The sequence below is a fragment of the Sabethes cyaneus genome, chromosome 3, assembly GCF_943734655.1.
Source record: "Sabethes cyaneus chromosome 3, idSabCyanKW18_F2, whole genome shotgun sequence".
In the NCBI taxonomy this organism is placed as follows: domain Eukaryota; kingdom Metazoa; phylum Arthropoda; class Insecta; order Diptera; family Culicidae; genus Sabethes; species Sabethes cyaneus.
Window position 1 is genome coordinate 245,833,421 of NC_071355.1, and position 23,557 is coordinate 245,856,977.

The window sequence follows — 23,557 nt, forward strand, 5'->3', positions numbered from 1 at the left end:
TTCCCCCAGATTGTACTTCATGACTTCAACTTCCCTAATCGGAGAATCACGAGAAGGTTGGGCTCTTTTCAATCCCACAGTTTCGTGTTCTGATCTTGGGCTTTCGTCAGTCTGTCCTATTGGGTTTTGCTTTGGTTCAGCTGTGATCAGTGCTGTAGCTCTTCGTCCTTCAGGCTCTGATTTCCTAACCATATGGTTTGGGCCAATCTTTCGTGGGTAGACCAGCCCAAACTTATAGTTTAGTCTGTACTTCCAATTGATGATTTTCCGCATGGAACCTTCATCCACTGAAAGTACCAATTGAGCATGTTGATGGGTTTCTTTTCTTTTCAGAATCCTCAAAGTATCAGTTTTCAAATCGTTCTGGCTTTCTTCCAAGGCCAGAATTATTTCATTGTTATTTCCTGCACTTTTTGGAAAGAATACAACAACCACCTCCGGCTTTGGGATGCGATTTTCATCCACAGCTATTATTTCGGCTGTGTCCCGTAAGTCGTAAGTTTGGGATTGTGCTTTTCAGCCAGTCCGTTGTGTATTCGTCCTGGCAGGAAATAACCATAAAACCATTTTTTAGGCTACAGTTGGCAAATTTGGGCTTCATAGGTTCCCGTCTTTGCTCAACAACTTTCGCCAAAATGAACTCTTCGATAAGTTCCAAATTGGCCGTAGTGAATTCGATATTAAGGTAGTCTTTAGGGAGTATACCTACCCTAATAGTTTTAACTACGTCGCTGTAGGAACTCGTAGCTCTACCTCTCTTGTCCGGGTTATTTCCATTCCCGGTATTGTTGGCTCTAATAAGATCCAACCTTTTATTGACCGACTCCCTCTGACCAACTGTAGGATTATTACCCTCTCTCTTCTTTTGGGTTCAGAATTGGCTTTGCTACAATTGGGCCTGTCAAGGTGTCTTGGTCTTTGGGTGTTTTCAAGTTTTCCTTGACCATGAGGAGACTGTTTTGCTTTTTTTGAGTATTCTCTTTATCGACTCCTAGGTCGAGTAGCTTTTTGTATCTTTTTCTCGCTGCTCCACTAAGGTAATTCTCCCTTCTTTGTTCCCTAAGAAGGGCTCTATTTACCTCTTCGTTGTCTCTCGTTTCCAATTTGCTATCGACGGGTTATATACACCATTAGAACATATCCACTGGTAGATTATGTTATGCTTTCACTTATTAAGTGTAGGATAGCCTTTAGAGCCTTTGAAAATGTGCTTTTCATTGCTCCAGTTATGGCCATGCATGCTAATCGTTGAAGTTCATTCAACTTTTTAATAGCTGTGGCTTCCTTAGTTTTTGGCCACAAAAGCAGTTACCAAAGGGGCATAGCCACCAATGATCAGACCAGGGGTGAGCGATCCCCTCCTTGTGGACAACCTTCGGTTGCAGTCACCGTTGTTGACATCCCTCCCAGCTACGAGGTGATTCGCCTACGTGTGAGCATACTGTGGATCCGACTATACAGTCATCAAATTGTCTTTTCTTCATGGCATTTGCCATTGATAAATAGGAAGCATTATCAAAGGCCCCTTCGATATCGAGAAACGCGTCTAATGCTGTTTGATTCGATGAAAGAGTTTTAAATTTTTGTCACGAGCGTAGTGCTATCAGACTTGCTTTAGTGTCAGACTTGCCTTAAAAATCTCGATTAGAGAGGGAATTAGCGTTGATTCTCCGTTTTTAATCTGAGCTGGGAAAATACCATTTGCATAAGGTTGAAAGGAACTCACTGCATTCTCCACCCTAGCCCTAGTGAAGACCAGCCCAGCGACTCTAGTTGCGATCTCTTTTGTCCTCTCAGATCCTGGAAAGTTCCTCTGAGAACATCTTTTACCACAATCGGAGTCCGCGCTGGTAACAACGTTAACTGAGGAAGATCCCGGAAAATGAGTCCCTATCATTAACTCTAGTACTTCAGCAGGTGATTTTGTGAACGAGAGAACCTTGAGAGAACCGAGTCCGTTTGAATGGTCCTTTGCAAAAATCTTGTTAAGTCTTGGAGCACTTTCAATGCTTTCGTAATTGTGTACCCAAGAGTTCCTTTTCGATCGTCTCAGTTCTCTGCTGCTATATTCGGTTAGAGCTCTCCTATATTAAGTCCAGTTAGAAGTAATCTTAGCTCTATTGAACAGTTTTCGCGAGCCTTTTGTTCCTCCACCAGGAAACATTCCTAGTTGAAGTAACCCTTTTAAGTGGACAATCACTATTATAAGCAGAGATTATCGTTTCGTTTGAGGCCGATTCAAGCTCACTGTAACTTCGGGCAGAATTTGAACTTCTGTAGGTAGGTAGACTTCTGTTTAGCCAAGTGCAGACAGCATAGCAAAACTCCAATGTTATATAATCCACATCCATTTCGCCAAACAATACAGCCCAGCCCAGAGAGGAAAGGTATTCATCAAGTGGCTCAAAGTTTATACGAAGATTATTTAGAGGTGCCATTCCAACATTGGTAGCAGGAGCGTTAACGGGTAGTACCACTATAGGCAAAAATAAATTCAGTGGAGGATGGTGAAGAACGGCGGGAAGCAGTGGAGATATTGCGCAAATCACAGAGATATCTTTATCCTCTTCATCAAGAAGGCGGTAAACGAGGTCGAGTGTTCGTTCAAGGTAATTACTCATTGTTTTAAGTTTAGGAATTCGAATCCATCAATCACAGAAGCACTTGTAGCAGAAAGCAAGAAGGAATTATGTTGTACTCCATCCTCCCCATTAAACCAGGAAATTCGCGGCAGGTTGTAAACACCGCAAATCAGAATTCTGTGGTCAGAAGCCAGAAGTCACGAAATTCACGGATTGAGGATATGCTCGTCTATGAATCTGACTACCAGCTCGTGCCTCCGATAACAGCAAAAACGCAGACTTGTTCGAGACAATTTCCATGGTTTAGATCGACCATCGAACTAGGAAACTGTTGAGCAACGGCAATCAATACGCCCCCAAAAGAGCTTTTGTGACTATTCTCCGAGCTACGATCACATCGATAAACGTTGAAGGCGAATCCAAACAGCTGGAGGGATTGATGCAGCCATCTAATCCGGTTTCAGTTAACATGATTAGGTCATAGCTACAGTCACTAGATGCAAGGAACAAGTCGTCTACTTTAGTCCTTAGACCTCGCACGTTCTGATAGTGCGCTCTTATACCATGCGTGTCATTGGTGTGTGTTGAGAGTTCCAAAATAGCACTTCTTTCACGTGGAGTTCCCGAGCTGCACGCAGAAAAAACAATACGACTGCTAAACACGGGCCGGAACTCGAAGGCTTCTATAATGTTAGCTTCAATGCGTATGACCTACAGGCACCGTACTTGCCTGAGAGTGGTTGTCGGGAGATCCCGTCACCAACCACGACCGAAGAACCAGGACGACTCTGTCGACAGGAACCCGATCAGAAGTAGCCGGTATTCGGTCAAACAGAACCGAATCAGTTCAATCAAGGTGCGCTGTGCGCTAAGATGTTTGCCTTTCCAGAACCCAACGGAGTTATCATCATACTTTGATCGCTGGCCAGGAGAAAGGACAGATTCTTGTGGGAAAACTGCTACTTAGTAGGGGAAATTGATTCGCCTTTTATCCTATCAAAAATCGATATTAACATTCCGCCTAGAAGTCTAAGACTGCATTAACAGCGTACTGAATGCGGCCAAAACGAACCCATAAGGGCGATGAGTGATACTTTTAATAAATGTCATATATGTACACAACACTTTGATTTTTGCATGTCCAGTGTTAGTTTTAAATGAGATAAAAGATTTGGTTATTTATTAAGCAGTGTATGACTTTTGTGTAATTGTATGTAAGTAATTTAAAAACGACTTTATAGACTTTGTAAAGACTATATAATGATCAAAATGATAGGGTTTTTATGTCTCTTCCAGAATGACGTATGTTAGACTGTCTCAGGGGCCCTATCTAATTGAATTGCATAGGGGCCTGACCAACCAGATGAAAAAATTAATAAATAAAAACGCATAAAAAAGCTACCATTCCGAGACTAGTTTCAATAGTATTTCTAAATCATGAATATCAACAGTAGACTACAATACGCAACAACATCGTAACCAACCCTATTATGCCCGCATCTTCATCCATTCGATCAGCATCTTCTAAGCGAGCGCCACGGACGAACGGCCTGCAAGCAGGGAAGGCAATTCATATCGTAGGTAGGTAAACGAGCGGAGATACACTGTCAGCCTGTGAAGAGTACAAACGAACGACGCGAACAACGTTGGTGTGAGAACTTTCTTCCATTCTCCGGAAATTTATCGCCGTGTTTCTTCATTTACACTTGCTTCACAAGCTGCCGGATAATTTGAATCCACCATGCGGCGGGTACGTCGGTATGTAGAATGAGAAGAAAGCTCAAGTGGCTGTGTGCAGTCAGTGACAGTGAGTGTGTTTTGTTACGTGAACACGAGAGAGCGAGCGCGAATGAGAGGGAGAAGCGGAATGTCGGATTTCGTTCGCGGCGGGTCGTTCGTTCGTTCGTATTACGAGAGAGTAAAAGAGAGTGGGATGAGTGCTGGTTCGTTTTGGTTGGTGACTGGTTACGGCCAGATAGTAAAGTATACAAACCGAGACAGGAGAGCCAAAACATCCAACTTTACAACACCACACTTCTTGTTGAGTCCGCGTTGAGTCTAGAGGCACGTTTCCACTTGTCGCGCGCGTAGTGCTCCGCCAACCAAAACACTACGGTCCGGTCTTTCCAAACAACTTCGGTTCAGTAGTCGCTGGTGTGTCGTCGGCGTACGACGGCAAAATTCGCTTCTCCGTTTCAATAGCGATAGATTGGAGTTCGGCAAGAATTTTTCAAACAACACATCGATTCCCATCATCAGCATTTGGGTGTTGGGTTAGCAGTTTTTGTTTTCTAACTCGTTCGAAAGTTTTCCCCCCAAGAAAATAAGTTACGGCCTTGGGCGTTTAAAGTGAAATCAAAATTAACCGAGAAGTGAAGTGCTTTATTAAGGAAATAAACCCCAAAAACACAGTCAGTGAATCAGCAGCAATCAAACCAACAAAGAAGGTTATATTTTCCGTTGGTGACTCTGTTCCGGGATCGGTGAAAATCATCTTGCGAAAAAAAAGGAATCAGTTTGAATATTATATTTTTACGAGAACCGGTTTGTCTTGTGCGAGAAGCCGGAATCAAAAAAACACCGCAAGCAAAACACAGCGACAAGACCGGAAAGCGACGTACGATCCACCAACACAAGGAAGTCGCACGATCGCGAATTGATGAGATTTTAGGGATCCAACTGTGTTCTGTGGTCCAATAATGATCATAGAATTCGCGAACAAAGAAAAGTGTCAGTGTCGACAACAGTAGAGTGGCGGAACAAGCTCAACACGGAGCGAAGAGACAGTGAGACAAACGAGTACGAAATCAAATGAAAAGAGGAACGGTGAAGAATTCGCCATCATATTTTACAAGTTGTGTGTTTATCAAGCGCGGAAGTTCAGGTGCTTGAGTTGAATAGCTAACGAGAAGGAAGAAGTCGAGTCGACGGTAATTACGCGAAGGTGTTTAGTCGAAAACCAGCTTCGCGCAAATTCACGCGTGTGGCATGTGTTTCTAAGGTAATAGAGTGGCAACTAGAGGCTGGCTGGCTGGCCCCGAGAAAGGAAGGAAGAGCGCGCGTCAATTCCAGCAGTCGATAACATAACTCTTTTCACGCTGTTTAACTCGACTTTGAACCGGCAGAGATACCGAGAGTGCGAAGCCGGAAAAAACTTGTGTAAATATTTACATTTGCGTGTACAAGAATAGAAGAGAGCAGTAAGTGATTTATCGCGGAACACAACGGAAAAATCTACCCCGAAAGTGTCCGTTTTGACCGCAGAAGAAAAAACCCCAAAATCGTTATCCGTTACAGTAGGCGTGTGTATAAACCAGAGACTGAAAAAGCTTGTGATTTACGCTGGAAAGCGTAAAAATGACATGTAAACAGAAGAAACTAATCGCCATTTGATAGTGTTGATTGTGCACGTCACAAGAACAATAGTTCGGCCATTCTTAGTAAGCGGCTGAAATCAGCAGCTAACCGCAGGATTAACGCACATTGCAAGTGTTGCTGTGAACTAGTAAGGTAAGTTTATTAACCAATTCGACCCTTATTCAACACCCTTCAGCATTTAGTGATCGATTACCCAGAGAGCCCCGATGAAAACCTGCCTGAAACTCCATTAAATCTCATTCCTATTCATGATGTGGGCAAAAGGGTAACACACAATCACGCTGCCACGTGATCTTTGTTTCCTATTCCCCAATCAGCGGGCCACGCTCTCAATCACGGAGAGCGCCGGGAAAAAATCATCCGTTCCCGCGATGCTGTACAAACGTCACATTCACACAAAACACACCCGCGGGCGGGTTTACTCGCCGGGCGTACATTCCTCGTCTTAACTTTTTTTTTGAGGAATCTACATAAATTTGAATAATAAATTATGATTGATGAGTTTTTTTCCCGTTTACTCGGAGCGAGCGGAGCTCCCTCCGGGTGATTCTTCCTGCTTCGCAGAGATCAAGAATAAGCATTTTCTGGCCGACAATAGGGTCGGCCATCCACCAAACCATCAGAATCGTTCCGCTCCTTCCGACCGTCTAAACCCTTCAATTAATGCACATTCGTCACCACTTTTCCGATCCGGAGACTACTCGAGACTTGTGCTAGAATCCCCAGCGCTCGGCTCAATTCTCAAGTGCTTCCTGCTCTAGCTGTCGAGTCGAGGAAAACAATAGAGTCGCGCAATGATTGAATATCGCGTCGCACTTCACCTCACACTCCGTCATCGGTCGACATCCCGCCACAGTTAATTTCATTTCATGCAAACGTCGACTGAGCAAAAAAATAAAGAAAACCGAAGCAGTTGCTGGCCGACTGGACTGGTTAAATTTAAAGTAAAGATGCGGCCATTTTTCCGTCTTCCGACATGCCACATTTCCGACAACTGCCTTCGACTACCGCCAACGCCGCCGTGCGCCACCTCCACTACCAGTCGGAAACGGTATAAATCATTTCTCGCAAACTCCCGGTACACTCAGTCTGTGTGTACAGTCAACCAAAAAAGTATTCGGACAGCAGCGCATAAAATTTTCTTTTAGTAATTTTGCACAGTATTTTTGCAAAGAATGGTAACACATATTTTTTAAAACAATGTTTAACTAAAGCATATTTAGATGCACAACAAAAATTCGGGGAAAAGCTTTCCGTTTTGAAGATAGGGTACATATAGTTTGAATTCCTCAAAAATGCAGCCAAAAAAGTATTCGGACAGTTAACTATTAGTTGAAACAAATGTCCTTTCTCGCTCATCTACTACCTCGTAGGACCATTTACAATCTTGATGACCTGTTTTAATCTGTTTGGGATAAAATTAACAATTTTTCAAATATCCCTCTGTGAATTGCTGACCATTTTTTTACAAGAGTTCGGTTTAAGTCATTGTGATAAGAAATCGAATGATTTCTCATTTAGAAATAAAATTATCTAAAAAGATGTTCAAAAAGGTTCAAATCTAGACTGAATGCTGATGTTTCGATAGCTCTAGGACAATTGTATGGTGCCTACCGCTTACAATTATCGACAGTATGTTTAGTTTCAACATCCCGGTACAATATGTATGTACCGCACAATTACAATTTTGCTTTAATTTCACCTAAAATTGTTCAGATAATTGAGTTTACACTTAGTTCTATCCCAAAATATATATCTTTGCTACCTCGGAGCTTTCCAAGCATCCCAACAAGGTATGACACTAACCGCATTGCTTGTTTACTTGCTGACGAGTGATTTTTCGCTTGTAACCCTTCTCTTTTAGTTATTCTTGCATAAGGGTTGTTAATGTCATACCTTGTTGGGGTGCTTGGAAAGCTCCGAGGCACCAAAGATATATATTTTTGGAAAGAACTAAATGTAAACTCAACTATCTGAATAATTTTAGCTGAAATTAAAGCAAAATTGTAATTGTGTGGTACATACATATTGTACCGGGATGTTGAATCTAAACATACTATCGATAATTGTAAGCGGTAGGCACCATATAATTGTCCTAGAGCTACCGAAACATCAGCATTCAGTCTAGATTTGAACCCTTTTGAACATCTTTTTAGATAATTTTATTTCTAAATGAGAAATCATTCGATTTCTTATCACAATGACTTAAACCGAACTCTTGTAAAAAAATGGTCAGCAATTCACAGAGGGATATTTGAAAAATTGTTAATTTCATCCCAAACAGATTAAAACAGGTCATCAAGATTGTAAATGGTCCTACGTGGTAGTAGTTGAGCGAGAAAGGACATTTGTTTCAACTAATAGTTAACTGTCCGAATACTTTTTTGGCTGCATTTTTGAGGAATTCAAACTGTATGTACCCTATCTTCAAAACGGAAAGCTTTTCCCCGAATTTTGGTTGTGCATATAAATATGCTTTAGTTAAACATTGTTTTAAAAAATATGTGTTACCATTCTTTGCAAAAATACTGTGCAAAATTTCTAAAAGAAAATTTTATGCGCTGCTGTCCGAATACTTTTTTGGTTGACTGTATATTTATATGCACCTTTTTTCGCATTTCTTTCCGTCTACTACCGGCTGCTGTTGCTGCTGCTACTGCTGCCGCCGCCGCCGCTGTTTTGGTTCACCGATTTGCATATGTGCAACTCAACAAACAACCACTAGTGCAGTTACACGTGTGCATACGGCAACAAGCGGCAGCGGCGGCGGCCCACAAATGTGATTCTCATTTCACTTTTGTCCGGAACGAACGAACAAACGAACGAACGAAGGCGGTCCCGGCGGCGGTCAGGAAATGAAAACTCTTGTGATGCGCCGGATCACGACGACCGAACCGAATTCTGCATGCCGGAAAACCGCGCGCACACACATGTGCGCTCATCACGGACGCAAAGAATCCCACACTGCCCACTCATTAAGCGACGGCGGCGGCGGGGTTAATTCTTGTCGGGTTCTTGTCTTGCACCCTTGAACGGCCGTCGTTGACACGTTTGTTTTCCACCCAAATTGCGGTTATAAATCCACGGTGCGTTCTAGCAACGCCAACTTTGATTAGTCTGATCTCTCATTTTGACAAGTTTGTTAAACTGGCAGAGCTCAATCAAAGAAGCGTCAGAAGTTGTCGCTTAAAGGGTCATTCCTTGCGAAGAAAAAGCGAACTGCCATGCCAGTGCCAGTCTGAACTAATGCGAACCGACAAGAATTTTATTTCTTCTCGCAATCTCGAACGAACAGTCGGAGTCGTCGGGTTCAGTCAGTGTGGCAAAACTAGCGGAAAGAAACCGCGTTCTAGTGCTCGAGCGAGCCGAACTGATTCGCGACCGCTCCGGTTTTTACTTTCGGAAGCTGGCTGACACTCTGCACTGCACTGGCAGGCAGCTGCAGCAGCATAGCCATGCTGTTCTGGTTGGTCTTCGCGGACCGAGCAAGATTACCACGTCGTTTATGCCGCCACTGGCGACGTCGTCGTCGTCATCGTCATCGCAATAGTAGGTAATAATAATAATGGCAGACAGAGAGCACAGAGCAATCACAGAGCCGTAGTAGCTGTGAAGTGTTTCGTTGCGGCACGGTTACTGTTATTTACTGTTTGTTTGCCGTCGTCGTCGTCGCATATATGCATGTATGTCCGTTGTATGTATGCATGCATGCACATTTTCCGTCAGTTCAGTGGCATTTTTCTTCCGCCTTTCGGTCTGCTGCCGGCGGTATAAGTACGTGCACGATTGTGATTGAAAATGATTGTTTGCTGTACCGGAATTGGTTGTAAGATTTTCGTGGAATACAGCTGGCTGAGTCAAGCGTTTCTTTGTGGTTGAGCTGGGATGTCAAGATGTCCGAACAAAACCACATTCAACGGAGCTTCTTCTAATCGTTTGATCGCATCACGAGGTCATTATTTGTCGGTCGCTCAAATCCTGCAGCAACAGCATCAGGTAGCCCTCGAAGAGAACCCTTAAAATCGAAACAGAAAGTACATAAAAATTTGCATATGAATTACGGTAACAAGTGTCATCCCTTCGTGCCAACCGCTGAGCTGCGCTGCTGCTGGTGGCTAGAAAATCCCTCTTAAGATGTTTTATTGTTCCTCTTGAACTTCCTCTCTTTCACCTCTCCAAGAAGATCTTCTAAGACATTTTACACCATTATAAACACAGCCCTACACGAGATTCGCTCAAGTACTTTTCACCTGTTCATTTGCGCCTACCCGTCTGTCTTATTCTTTCCTCTTTTTTTTTGAGGGAAAAGGACTAATGCTAATATTACCTTTTCCTGTGCCCTCGTTTTGTAATTCCTCGAGGTTCATTTGCTTAGCATTCCTCAACGCCTCAAAGTTCTTCGGTAAAGGTAGTAAAAATAAATAGCATCTTCTTTTATTTCGCACTTTGCCCTCTTCCTTTCCTCATAGCTTAGCACGACATTCCACCGCGGGAAACATCAGGCAGGCAGAGGCATGCAGGCAGGTATCGCATCCAGGAAGCTCCTTAACTACTTAAAGGGAGGTATTCTTCTGTCAAGGATCTGCTGCTTTCTCTGACTGATTTCGTTCCATTCTTTTCCCGCCGCCGCTTCTTCCAACGGACGAACGGACGGACGGACGGAGATTTTGTTTTATTGTTTTACGAGATGTTTAACGTGTTGTTAATATCAAGTGCCAACAATTATCGAACGAACGTAGCACTGCTTCTGCTCGTTCTCGGGCTTCTCAGAATCGGAAAAGTGGGCGGCAAAAGAAAACGCTCTCCGAACGATTCTGCTGCTCGGGCCGGCCGAATTCAACAGGTTGTGCCGGTTGGTTCCGAGCGGTTGTAGTTGGTTAGGCTAGGCAATAAGGAAGAACTCGTTCGTTTCAACCTCTTTTTTTTTGGACGGTTTAGAAGTTTGCCCAACGGATAAAAGCAGCATGCTTTTCCTTTCTCAGGGTGATTGGACAGGATTTCTGTTGATCGGAATAAAGCAAACCAAATTATTATGTTGAAATTGTCAGCTTACCCAGGTAAAGTTCAATATCTGGAACAAACCACAAAAATAAGATTTAAAATAGGGTGGATGTTCAAAATACGGTAAAGATGTTATCTATTTACATGAACTTACGTATCAATATCCAGTGTTGGGTACTTAATTGTACAAACGGGAGCATTTCCAGGTATGGCCACGTGCAGATAATACCGATCAGCTCTTAATTCCGATCACACAGCTATAGTAGTCGATTTTTAGAAAATTGAGTCAAAAACCATAGTTAATCCTAACGACCAAAGCTTGCCCTTAAACTATGAATCTCAATTCAATCTTTTAAAAATTGGCCACTTTGGTTGAGTGATCGGAATTTGGAACTGATGTGTCCACGGTAGGTTTGCTAGAATATGTTGGACGCTATTACCTTCCTCATTTTTTCTTCTTACCTCTTACAAATTTCCTCAAGATACTCTCCAGCTGTGAGGACGGGTTGAAACTGTTCCATATTTGCGATGTTTTACACTGCGACCTGAAAATGAATAACATATTAATTATGTTTGGGTATTGCTCACGCTAATATTATACCTTTTTGGGACTGGAAAGATGCTAGAGACGAGAATCTTGAATTAGAATCAGAAGTACGACCGCAACACGCGAGCACTGTTTGTTTCACACAATTCCCCAACACATTCACTCGTAATCTCTATCGTTTCCCGCAAATAAAACTAGTTACTTAGAATGATGCAGGAAAACAATCTTATTTTAGTAGTCTTATTAAAAACATACTTAGTTTGAAAATAATTTAAAAAATTGATGCAGAAGAGTTTCAAAGCATATTTTACAACCAAGAAAAGCATATTTGTTTGGTGCTGTGCTATTACTCTATTTGACACAACTGAATTGCTTGCAAAATTTAGAACCTTTGCACCTATTTGTTCCTAAATTGATAACAGCACCGAACTCCCAAGACGGCGATTTGTTTGATAACTAACATTTTGTTTAGAGCATAAATCACTTTAAACTAGCAATCACGCGAGAGCTAGCTATCGAACCGCGAATTGAGTCGAGACGTTCGAAGAATGTGTAGATTTCAAGGTAAAACCAGGAAAATTCTTATCATTCACCTTACGTCTATCAGTCCGGGCGGTTCAAAAGTCTAATCATTTATTACTTTGCAAAAAAAAAGATTTTTTTCACGTCGCTTCCAGTCGGTAGTAAAGACCATGACGTAAAACAAGAAATTAGATAAGTTCGATGCGTTCGCGTTTGAGAGCCAAGATCCGGCTGCTGATTGAAGTTGTTTGTGTCGCCCGTTTTTTTTTTCTTCTACGTTTGGATGGGCACTTCCGACACGAGGCAATTTTCGTCGCCAAAAGTGCGTTCCATCAACACGGTCTGGTGGCAGCCGGGCCGGGCAGTAAACAGGTTTCCTGCCGTGCTCTGTGCGGAAAGAAAAATGAACAACTTACGCGCAAGCAGGCAAGAAAGCGAGCGCACACACGAACCATCTGAAACGGCCGGCAGGCCGTGTCCAAGGTCTGTAGTCGTAACTCACAGCAAGTGCAGCAGCAGCAGCAGTAACAGCAGCATTGCACACTGCGAAATCGTTAAATTTTAATCGCCCTAACCATCCATAATAAAAGGCGGCATACGGAAAGGGGAGTGATTCCCACTTTTACGGAAATTTGATTTCGCTACACATGACACACATCCTGAGCTGATGTTCCTCGGAGCGACGACGCGACAAGTGTGTAACACACAGTCGCCCTCCTTTTCCATGCACGCGTGTGTGCGTGTGCGTCACACACATTTCACTGCACTAAGGGACCTGACCCAGGCGATTGTTCGCATGTGTTACGGATGATGATGACAATAAGTGCTCATCCCTTCACCAAATCCCACACTGGAAGCAGGGGTTGAATACCGGTTTGCTGCTGCTCCCGAAAACTCAAATCCGCCAGCTAGCCAGCCAGCCAGGAGGAGGAGGAGGAGGGAAACTCATTTCCGAATCTCCCTTCCATGCCCTGGTGCCCACCGACAGTTAGCTTCCTTCCGTTCGTGTTTTAGGTAGGGTGAATTGTTAGTGTTATTATTATTACATAACTTCGAGAATTGTTACAGCTAGCAGCGGCAGCAACAGCAGCATGTGTAAAAGTTAGCTGTAAAACAAGGGGTGAGGCATTTCCCTGCGGAATAGTGTTCGACATCTTCTGCGGGAGAGGGATTGCCGCCGGGTTGGGCGAATTAATCGCACCGTCCTACTGACGGCGTTACGGGGACGACGACGGGAGCTGAGGGTCCAGCAACAGCAGCACTGGAAGTGTGTAATTCATTTTCTATTGCTCGAAAATCTGTTCCGATTTTCGCACAGCACAAGCTGGCGATGTGAACGAAGGGACGAAACGAACGAAATGTGCCGTATCAGGTGTACCTATACCGCTTTTCGATGCACTTGTCCGGAGGAAGTAGCGAGGGCGTGAACGATCATCCACTGTGACGCAACCCGAGAAGCGAAGAAGGGGACCGTGTTTATAGTTGTCGCCTGCATCCCAGAAGAACGAACGAACGAACGAACGTCCGAAAGGGCTCTTGTAAGCTATAAATAATTAATTTTCTTGTTCTTTCGGAAAGATGGGTTAGTCCCGGATGGGAGAGTAGATATAATTGTTTGTAGCACAGCACAGCACACAGCACACATGGTTGCAGAAAGAGTAGAAGAAGGAACCTCTGCTTGGACTGCACTGCACAGAGACCGACGACGATGCCGACGGATTAATCTCCGTCCGGACGACAACCGGAGAAAGTCGGCCAAATTGATGGCTTTCATCGAATGTCAGTGGCTTGTCCGGTGATTTTGGGTTTTGCCGGCTGCCGGTACAATGTTGGACCTGATGGACATCTTAAATGAACTTTTCGGCATACTTACAGAATGATGGTGGAAGCGTTTTCTTTCCGGATGGTTTGAAACACAGTTGGACAGTTTCAATATAGTTTTTGGTACAAAACACAACAGTGCAATAAGGATTGACACTCACAGTAAGGTTGTTTCTTCCTTCAGAAACACCGAAAATAATCAACAAATGTGATAAATAGTTACCAAATGAGTTCAGAGAAACACCATGCCTACTTGATGCTGTTACGCATGAAACGTCAAACGTCAGCAGTTCTGATCAGAGAGAACGCCTGACGCCTTATTCAGTTGCCAAAAAATTAAACATGTTCAATATTCTATCAACATGAATCAACGCTTCGCAAAACAATTGAATTGTTTATAAATCACCAGCAAATAAAGGATAGAATTTCACTGAATTTTGATTCTTCGAATGCATTTTCTGACATGGTTGGCATCGCATAACCACCCGAAAAACATCTCTAATTTAAAGTTAATTTTTTCCTAGAAAAATGGAAAAAAAACCTTTTCAAATGCGAAATCAACACCCACGCAGCACCGGACACAATACCGAGGCAATCCGTGAAATGTTTATCCCCCGATCTGTGCCTGTGGCTGCGTTGGTCACTTTTTGGCCTTACCTTCGAAGCGGACAGTATCACACAAACACAAAAGGACACGAATGACGTTTCCAAGGCTGGTCAAGAAGCAGCAATATTTTCACTGACTTCCTTTTGCCAAACAATACCGATCTGGGAACACAGAGGTAAAATGATACCTTTTTAATTGTCCGACCAAAAAAAAACGAGCCTCCAGTGAAAGAAGAATCTATCGAAACCGAAAACGGTCGGATTTTTCATGACCTACTTGGGTAGCCAACCCGACGGCAAGCGGGGGAACCGCAGTGACTGCGTTGGAGAAAACGCAAGGATCAAAGTTCGTGCACACGCACCAGCTGCGATCGATCGAGGAAAAAGAAGCAAAAGCAAAGCTTTTGCTTCCAGCTCAAACGTTCGACGATCGTCGTAAAGGTACTGCACCCAACAACCGAGCACAGCCGAGCGGTCTTTTTTCAGATCGTCCAAACGCCATAAATCAGATTGGTTCCTGTTCTCGCATTTCCCAAGAAGAAGTGAAAAAAAACCTTAACAAAACTAGATCCATTTAGGTCCTCTATTTGCATGAATAGACGCTTTTCATTCTCACTTTTTGGGACAGCGGAGACCAGAACAACACGCAGAACACGAATTAGAAGTGGAAAGATAAAAAATCTTGGAAATATGAAGAAGGACCTCTTCTAAGATTACCGAGCGCGATCGGGAGAAGCACAGAACGTATATACGAAAGAACGACCGAAAAAAAAGTCCGATGGTTGGAATGTAAGATCTTCCTTTGTTTTCATTCAGTCAGACTCAAAACGAAGAAAAAAAAGCGTTAGAGGAAACGTTCGAACTCTCAAGGCGAAAGAAAGAGATCTTTCAGTTGAGGAACGATTTTTCATCCCATGCTGCGTAAAACGTTTCTTTTTTTATTTTAGTTTTTTTTCGGCCGGACCGGACAACACAATAACTGGAAAAGTAGAGAAGTCTGAGTTTTTCTAAAGAAGCATCGAGCAATGCTCGATGCTCGTAAAGTGTTATTTACCTTTAAGATTTGAAGCTTTCTTCAGACTTCCCCCCACTCACTCACTGCACTGTCTGCCGCCTTTCCCCCAATCCAGTTGGGCGAGGTTCGCGGCGAGTTCAGTTCCGTCCGCGTGCGCACGTTCGGATGCTCGAATGCTCGGATGCTGCTGCTGCTGCCATCAGAATCTACGGAATGATTCGATAATAAGAAGGCGCAAAAACCTCAGCGCGAACCGAGCGAAGCAGAGAAGTATTTAAATTTGTGATAATTTTAATCGTTTCGAAGTAACCGAAAAAGAGCTGAAAAAAAACAAGTGGAAAGGTCTATCTATGAGATGACGGGAGGGAAAGAGGAGAAGATGATTTTCAGGTTCTCGGCTAGTTTCCCTGTTGTTGCCATTGACCGCGGTGGCTAGGTTTAGGGTCCGGCGGACCATCATTATCGTTCGCTAGCATCTCAGCTTCGCTTCATCTTTAAGCGTTTCTTTTTTTCTCTTTTACTTAACGCCCAATTTATTGTCCTAACGAGACGGATAATCGTGCAGGTTTTTATTAGCGGCCAAATGGGCACCGCTCCACGGTAGTGGCCATAATTGATTTAACAGCGCAGGTCAGTGGCCCCTCGACCTCTTAGCTCGGAAACATTCTATAGGCCCTCCGGTGTCATTGCAGGTAGGCAGCGCCTACTGAACTTTGTCTCGATCGCATCAGGTTCAAAGGTAGTTCGACCAGCAAAATACGAAACGAGTAAAAAAATGGCGAATAACTGTAGTGCAACCTGTCAAACTGCTTACACTGCACCACCACATCAGAAAGGAAATAATATTCATAAATTTACCGTGTCCGCTTCGGCGGCCACCAAAATATTGCACCCTCAGCATCATCAGCCGAAAAAAAACCTCGAAGCCTCGAGGACTGTGCCGAAATTTGCGTGCGGTCCGACACCAGTGCAATTAATAAAATTACACCAGTTCCGCTGATACAGCGCGTTCGCCATTGCCAGACTTCGGTCGGTCGCGGCGGCCCAGAACAGGCCGCTTGCTGCGGACGTGAACCTCGCGGACTCGACCGATGTGTGCGCTTTTTTAATATTGTTGTTTTCTTTACCCTTCTCCTATAACGCCATCTAGTGTAAATACCATTAAACGATTGGTCGCCGTCATGTGAATAACACTCTACTAATCAGTTCCAGTCGGAGAAGCAACATGGTTTCAAATTACCCGCGACTCCCGTTCTGATATTCGGTCCGGCTGACTAATAAATCGCTCCCGTAGGGCCGCCGTTCAAGACGCTGACTCGTCAGTTAGTGGCCTGGATGGATTCAGGTTCCTCTATACGCCTATACCCGGTCACGGATATACCAGTACAGTTAGCTTGACAAGACGATATGTGGCGATGGGTTCGATTGCATAATTTGAGCCTCTCCGGCCGGCCGCTTCGATACACAGCGGCCAGCAGGCAGACACAGCACACAGCTTGTTAGCGAATCAGCTGATTAGCGCACTGCTGCAACGGCGATTGTGTGTCGAAAAACTTGTTTATCAGCATGGGGTACATTCGTAAAAGTGTACATGCAGCAGCAGCAGCAACGAGCAGGCCCTATCAGCATTTCTCTTTCTCTCTCGCTCTGTCTGTCACTGGCCTCTGCCCAGCCCAGCGGTATCAGCCTCTTGTTTGTGTCTGTACTCGGTGCGCAGCCTACTGCGCGAGATGCCAGCATTACTCATAATTGTCGGAAGCCACGATAACAGTTAATTTGTCTGCCAGTGCTAACAGTAAAATAAAATCCTGTTCTTAATTGAGTGCTAAGTGTATCTTTTGCCCCTTATTCAAACTTTACGAGAAACCAAAAACATTAATTGAATGAGTTTTTAGTTTAAAGCTTAATCGAGCAACGGTACTTCAACCGTAGCACAACATTTTAGTTGACAGATTTCCGTTTATGGCATAACAGCTAGTGCACGTCGTGCACGGTGTTCTCGGAAGAGTAAACAAGCTTAAGCAGGAACTAACTTGTTATCAGCAACCCCGCTGATTGTCTTTTCATCTTCTGAAGTAGTAGTCAAACAACCAAGCGCTGATACGAGGACTGTCGGGAACGACTGCTAAGAACGTTAAGTAAACAGTAGGTAGAGGTTCCTTCTATCACCGGCTGCGGCTGCAGTTCCGGATTTGATTTTTCGAACTGAGCGCATAGACTTCTTTTGCGTGTGCGTCAGCCGCCGCTGGAAGTCCCACCGGCAACAATGTTATCGCGAAAAATCCCAAAAATCCCGAGTCAATTAACTATCCCTCCCGTCGTCGTCGTCGTTGTCAGCCGGTTATCAGCTTCCGTTATTGTCCGAAAATAGAATTATCACGGCGCGCATATCTAATCGCCCCCACCACTGGGCACTGCAGGCAGGCAGGAAAAAATAAAGGAAAAACGCAACAATTTCCCGCAGGCGCTAGCTGGGCTGACGTCAACGCGGCACAACACGAGCGAACGGCCGCACCGAACCGCTCCGGTGCGCCGTGTGTTTACTCAGTCCGATCGATCCATTGTTTACTACGCGATCAATCACGACGATTCGTGCGCACGATAGTCGCGCCCGACGGTTTTTTCCTCCTCCCGAGAAACAACCGGCCTACTACTGGTACACTGACTGATAGCGATAAGCTTCGAACAATCGAGTGATTCGACCGACCGAACGAACCAGCAAGCGATGCCTTCTGCCTATTGTTGAACCCTTTTTTCCCCGATTGCACACTAATCCATCTATCAATCTACACTCGCACTGTCTTGTTCCGTATTGATATCAAACAATACAAACCCTATGAGTTGGGTGGTACTCTAATCTACTTAATCAGTTCAGTGTTTCTAATCGGATTAACCCTACGTTGAACCTGTCAACCGTGTACGAAAATGCTATCGTTCGGACAACCGCTCTGACATCATCACAGCATCCCCTCTCGCCTTCCCGTCTCAAGTGTAAAGATAAAGATGAAACCCAAGAGGTTACTGACTTTTCAAGGTTAGATAACCTCGTCAACGCGGACAACCACAGCAACAGCCATACAAACAAGTAGCATCACATCCGACGAGAAGGCAGGAAAAAAGGTGGGGGAAGCTAAACAGCCAATCGGAACCAACTGCTGACTGCGCACACTGGCCGGCAGAGGAGAAGTAGCAGGTTCGAAAGAGAACTCGACTTAAGATTTAAATTTCGCTTACCTGCCTGCCATCAGGCAGGCTAGGCAGGCTGATGACCGCGACCGTTGGTTGGAGTCCCACCCAACCAACCCAGCCTAGCACACGACGATGTGCTGCGGGCTTTCTTCCATTCTAGGCGAGGCAAGAGCGGCGATGACGGGAAAAACGGGCACCAAAGAAAGAGTTCCTGATTGCTTTCAGACCTAGAGCCAACCGAAAGGGGGAGAAAGCATCTGCGAATGGTTCCCGCGAGATTTCGGGAAGCTGACGGTGCAACTTTTGAGAGCGAGCGGACAGAGGAAGAAAAGAACTTTGTAATGATGATGGTCTGACATTGTTGGATTTGTGCCTTGTCAGGCACACCGAAAACTTTCCTTCTTTAAGTGCGCGTGAATCAAAAAAGTGACTCCAAAAACTAAGCACTCAGCAGTTGAAATTCAGTATCAAGTTTAAGCTAGAAAGCTTAGCTTGGGTTGATTCAAAACTGTTCTTCTTTATGATAGCGAAGAAAGGAAACGTCTTGATTTTATTGAATCATCGCATTTAGTATAATTAGCGTATTTAGCACTGCTAATGTAATTTGCAAAACAGAAGGTCATATTCTTGTTCTTAACATCCTTCCCAGTAGTAACAGCGACCGGGCCTTCGAAACAACACTGGAACCCGTTATTTATTAACCAGTTTGGTGGATTTACAAATCTACTTCCTGTTCGTGATTCAAAACTTTGGAACCATCGAGCCGATTTTAATGACTTTGGTATCAAATAAAAGTCAAATACCTATTGGCTTTCCAGGAAGAAGATTGTCTTGAAACTCATGTTTTTCTTTAGTATAAATTGTCAAAAGATAAACAATAATCATTTTTTCTTTGCTTTTCTTCGGTTTAAGGACCAAAGAATCTCCTTTTTTAATCATTTTCGCACTGTCAAATTGTCAAAAATGTCTATTTCATTGACATTAAAAAAACAAAACACCATGCAACTCCGTTGCATTATTGCAAATTTGTTTCTTCATTCCTCTAACGGGCAACATCGTAAAAACGATGCGATCAGGCTAATAACTATTTTCCCATGAAAGTACACCGCACTTGCTAGCTCTGAGAGCAAGATTGGTTTGGAAGTAGGGAAAAAACACCGATATTTTGCTCAAACAATAGCGATACTGCAAAAAGAACGAAGTGCGGAATACAGAAAAAACACCTGAACGATATCACAATAAATCATAATATTAGTCGCAGTGATATTGTCCTTAGGAAAAATCTTCGAACCGCCCATGTTCGGCCTTGGTGTTAATGATGAGATCGATGGCAATGATTGACCGGGCGTACCGAAGAATTTCTTGCGTTTGGTTCGGATCGTTATATGCGAACTTTTTTGGCTATCCAAAGCGGGGTTGTTTTCAACACTGAAATCCTTGAAACATCGATAGCATTGCCTTCATTATTTGTCGGTTCATCCAGATCCAAACAAATGATAATCAAAAGAAGCGACACGTACGGAGAGTGTACGGTGGAAAAGATAAGACCTTTCATTCTGGCATTCCCAACCATGTTTTTATAGGCCTTTCAGCATTTGGACGAGCGGTGTCATGCTGGAGGATAACTCTGTCACCAATTCCTCTTTTCCATTTGCCTCAAACGCATCAGTTGCGTTCGATGCCGAACGTCTTTGCTGGTTTCAACCGGTTTCAGTAGCTCATAATATACAATGACACCCAACCCAGTGGATCCCACCAAATGCAGTGCATAACGTGAATATTTTACATCGTAAATATTCGTTCTGGTCGGTCGTCGATGTAGAAGCATGTCCGGACGGAATCGTGATTTTCTGCCTCCGGAATCAGTATTTGACCCATTTTTCGTCAGCCTTGCTGCTGCATTCTGCCAACGGAACCAGACCTTCTGTTGTTCGGCAGATTTCGCAGATACCTATTAGAGAACAGTACAATTACAGAGCTAGTGCTACGATCCTACTGACTCTTGCAGTCTATTCCAGTCGAGATTCAAACATACGACGACTGGTGTTCGGATTTTAAGTGTTTATTTTATAACATCTGACTTACGATTAGGTTTTCCTCCTGCGATTTAGTCTCAATAATGTTTTAAACTGTGATTTTAACCTATCCTTGGATGTTGTTCTTCTGAAGACTGCACTCTTGGTTCGGACCCAAGCCTGCCGAATCCTTCCATCTTTAAAAATAATTGTCTCTACCACAATCCTACGAACCCACAACTTCCTTTTTTTTAGTCTACCACGTAAGCCAAGTCGCCTGCCTTCAATGACTTAGCTGCGTCAAACCATTTGCTGCGGTTCGTTCGGCGACACACCTCTCAAAAAGTAGTTAGGACTTAGGAGTGTGGTTAGGAGCGTCGATAGATCCTTCGGCAACATACGTAAGAGTGCGTGAGTTGACTAGGTCCTCTGCTTCCCTTAACGACGCTTGAAGAACTTCGTCTGTCAGTTTCTTTCCATCGACGAGCACCCATAGAGAGTCCTTCACGGTCCTAGCAAGGCGCTCCCACGAGCCCCCCATGTGGGGACTAGGGCGAGAGATAAATCGCCATTTGGTACGGGCATCAGTAGTTGCTTCGGCGCATTCATCTTCGATGACACGTTAGCTTTTCGATGATTTCCTTGCTGGCTGCCTCCAGGGTGGTACCATTGTCGGAAATGAATTCCAACGAAGGTCCACGGCGACACACAAATCTTCGGATTGCCATCAGGCATGAGGCAGCTAACAGATCGTGTGCAATCTCGAGATGCACCGCTCGAATGACTAAGCAGGTGAACAAAACTATCCATCTTTTCTGTCTTTAACAATGACCTCAACGGGTCCAAAATAGAATCCAGTTTCGATTCAATTTCAATTTCGTATCTTATTTTATGTCCAATTTCAAGTCCAATTCAATTCCATCTTTAACATCGATTTCAAGTCAAATATCGAATACAATTTCAAGTCTACAGGTGGGCCAGGACTGACGCATGTTTTTCGCCTTTTCTATAAAAGTTAATTTAAAAAATATCGTAGCCGCATTCGGAAGTTCGAAGTAATCTATACCTATAAAGAAGGATTTCTGTCTGTCTGTCTGTCTGTCTGTCTGTCCGTATGTTCCTTATAGAATCGAAAGCTACTGAACCAATCGGCATGAAAATATGCATGTAGAGGTTTTTTGGGGTCAGGAAAGGTTTTAGTGATGGTTAGAAACCCCTCCCCCCACTAAGAGGGGGGGCTCCCATACAAATGAAACACAAATTTCTGCATAACTCGACAACTAATCAAGCAAATAGAACAAAATTTGGCATGTGGGTGTTTTCGGTGACAAGAATTTATTCTATGATAAATTGAGACCCCTCCCCTCTTTATAAGGGGAAATATAACTCCTCTCCTCTTTAAAAGGGGGGGCTTCCATACAAATTTCCTCATAACTCGAGAACTAATCAAGCAAATGGAACCAAATTTGGCATGTGAAGGTTTTCGAGGGCAAGAATATTTTCTATAGTAAATTGGGACCCCTCCCCACTTTAAGAGGGGGGGGGGGCTGTACCAAAGAAACACAATTTTCCTCATAACTCGAGAGGTAATTAAGTAAATGGAATCAAATTTGGCATGTGGGTGTTTTTGGAGACAAAAATTTTTTCTATGATGAATTGGGACCCCTCCCCGTTTTAGGAGGGGGGGGGAACCTATACACATGAAATACAAATTTCCTCATAACTGAAGAACTAATCAAGCAAATGGAACAAAATTTGGCATGTGAAAGTTTTCGAGGGCAAGAATATTTTCTATGGTAAATAAGGACCCCTCCCCACTTTAGGAGGGGGGCTCCTATACAAACGAAATACAAATTTCCTCATAACTCGAGAACTAATCAAGCAAATGGAACAAAATTTGGCACGTGGGTCTTTTTGGAGACAAAATTTTTTTCTATGATGAATTGGGACCCCTCACCGCTTTAGGAAGGGGGGCTCCTATACAAATGAAATGCAAATTTCCTCATAACTCGAGAATTAATCAAGCAAATGGAACCAAATTTGGCATGTGAAAGTTTTCTAGGGCAAGAATATTTTCTATGGTGAATTAGAACCCCTCCCCACTTTAAGAGGGGGGGCTCCTATACAAACGAAATACAAATTTCCTCATAACTCGAGAACTAATCAAGCAAATGGAACCAAATTTGACACGTGGGTGTTTTTGGAGACAAAATTTTTTTCTATGATGAACTGAGAGCCCTCCTCATTTTAGGAGGGGGGGCTCCTATACAAATGAAATACAAATTTCCTCATAACTCGAGAGCTAATCAAGCAAATGGAACCAAATTTGGCATGTGAAAGTTTTCGAGGGCAAGAATATTTTCTATGGTGAATTAGAACCCCTCCCCACTTTAAGAGGGGGGGCTCCTATACAAACGAAATACAAATTTCCTCATAACTCGAGAACTAATCAAGCAAATGGAACCAAATTTGACACGTGGGTGTTTTTGGAGACAAAATTTTTTTCTATGATGAACTGAGAGCCCTCCTCATTTTAGGAGGGGGGGCTCCTATACAAATGAAATACAAATTTCCTCATAACTCTAGAACTAATCAAGCAAATAGAACCAAATTTGGCATGTGAAAGTTTTCGAGGGCAAGAATATTTTCTATAGTGAATTAGGACCCCTCCCAACTTTAAGAGGGGGGGCTCCTATACAAACGAAATACAAATTTCCTCATAACTCGAGAACTAATCAAGCAAATGGAACCAAATTTGACATGTAAGTGGTTTTGGACGCAAGATTTTTTCTATGGTGAATTAAGACCCCTCTCTTCTTTAGAAAGCGAGTTATGGCCCATCTCCCCATTAAGAGGGTGGGTGTCCATACAAATGAAAGGC

General features: G+C 43.6%; 1 protein-coding gene across 1 annotated transcript in view; it reads left to right on the top strand.

The window, feature by feature from the left end:
- The first annotated feature begins 4,702 nt into the window (after positions 1-4,702).
- The window catches only part of LOC128744672 (ets DNA-binding protein pokkuri), a 55,152-nt gene continuing 36,297 nt past the window's right edge, over positions 4,703-23,557 (top strand). Inside the window, exon 1 of the mRNA XM_053841837.1 lies at positions 4,703-6,092. The gene's annotated coding sequence lies outside the window, so the exon portion shown is untranslated. The remainder of the gene's footprint in view (positions 6,093-23,557) is intronic.